This window comes from Orycteropus afer, unplaced genomic scaffold (assembly GCF_000298275.1).
Source record: "Orycteropus afer afer isolate SDZICR_OR568_19922 unplaced genomic scaffold, OryAfe1.0 scaffold00112, whole genome shotgun sequence".
In the NCBI taxonomy this organism is placed as follows: Eukaryota; Metazoa; Chordata; class Mammalia; order Tubulidentata; family Orycteropodidae; genus Orycteropus; species Orycteropus afer.
The window spans coordinates 178,280-180,005 of record NW_006921699.1 but is presented as its reverse complement, the minus strand read 5'-3'; the positions used below and the strand labels follow the sequence as shown (position 1 = coordinate 180,005).

Genomic DNA, 1,726 nt, shown 5'->3' with positions numbered 1-1,726 from the left:
CCCAATCTGTAGGTTCTCTTTTGACTCTTTTGGAGAAGTCTTTGGAAGCACATAAACATTTAATTTTTAGAAGGTCCCAATCATCTGGCTTCTCTTCCGCTGTTGGTGCATTTTGAATTATGCTTGGTAGTCTTGAGTCAAATTTATTCTTGAGAGGGCGTCTAAATTCAAGTGGGATATAGTCATCATCTTTTTTTGAGAGGGGCAAGAATTGTATGTCTAGTATAAAATAATAGTGAATGTACAGCCCTGGCTTCCTCAAACTCTATATTTTTGACACAGGAAGATCATCTGTCATCAGTCAGCTCAGAACAGTCCTGGGATGTTGACAGTATTTGTGGTTTGGAATAAAGGTCTTTCCTGTCAAATGACCCCCAATACTTTTTCAAAGGTTATGGTTAGTTTTGCACAAGTGAGAGCAGCAAAAAGGAGGTAGCTGCTTTGGAGACAATCTTCTCTGTAGACTCCACATTGTCCTTGATATGGGCAAAGGGCCTCACAAAAAATAATAGGGTAATTTCTGGGCACCATCTCTCATACATCACAACAACTGGGATGGAAAAAGAATTTTCCATCCAATTGGGAAGTGATCTGACACTGGATTCTTAATTACTTTCAATAGCTTCTGGGGGCCATCAGCTACTCAAACACTGAGTTTGTGTAATATTGGAATCACGAGGCCACAGAAATGGTCAAAGGTTCTGGGAATTTGTATCCGGGATACACTTCCAACAGCACATGAATTGAGATGCCAACTCAATTCAGGGGACTGTCCATCAGCATCTTTAAACTCTGGTGGGCAATGGCTGGTCTAACTGGCCTACGGTCTCATCCATTCAACAACATAGACTTCTGCTTGTTGTGGCTGAGTCATTCATATGTCTTCTCTACCTTGACTGTTGGGCAATCCTACTTCCGTAGTGATACTGCCTCGGAAACCCAAGGAGGGGTCGCTATGAGTCGGGGCCGACTTGATGGCAAAACAACAACAACAACAACAACCTTGACTGTCTCCACACTGGCCCATTTCAGCACCACTATGAATCTACAGCCTGCATCCTTGCTTCCAGCCCAGAATTGGGGCCGTTTGGATGCCACAACGTCCTAGCCCTGTTCCTACTATCCACCATGCCTCTCATGAGGCTGGAAGCCACCCCTGGGCATACCTGTCTTGCAACTAGACTGGATACACTCATATTCTCATATGAGATATACTCATATTCTCTACTGTTTCTTTCCAAAGACACAGGAAGGTCATTTGTCAGCAGTCAGCTCAGAACAATTTGATTCCTGTGCATTCCATCTGGTGAGGTCCAGGTGTATAGTTACCTTTATGTTGTTGAAAAAAATTATTTGCAATGAATAAGTCATTGATCTTGCAAAATTCTATCATACAATCTTTGGCATTGTTCCTATCACCAAGACCATATTTTCCAACCACTGATCTTTCTTCTTTGTTTCCAACTTTCACATCCCAATCACCAGTAATTATTAATGTCTTTTTTTTTAAATTTTTTAAATTGTCAATGTGACTTGATTGCATGATTGATTAATCTCAGACTGCAGAAGTTTGTAAAAATCTTCAATTTCTTCTTCTTTGGCATTAGTGGTTGATGAGTAAATTTGAATAATAGTTGTATCAACTGATAATCCTTGTAGATGTATGGATATTATCCTGTCACTGACAGTGCTGTACTTCAAAATAGATCTTGAAATGTTCTTTTTG

General features: G+C 40.4%; 1 pseudogene; it reads right to left on the bottom strand.

Moving 5' to 3' along the window:
* Positions 1-363: 363 nt before the first annotated feature.
* Positions 364-1,104, bottom strand: LOC103199484 (annotated as a pseudogene).
* Between the last annotated feature and the right edge of the window lie 622 nt (positions 1,105-1,726).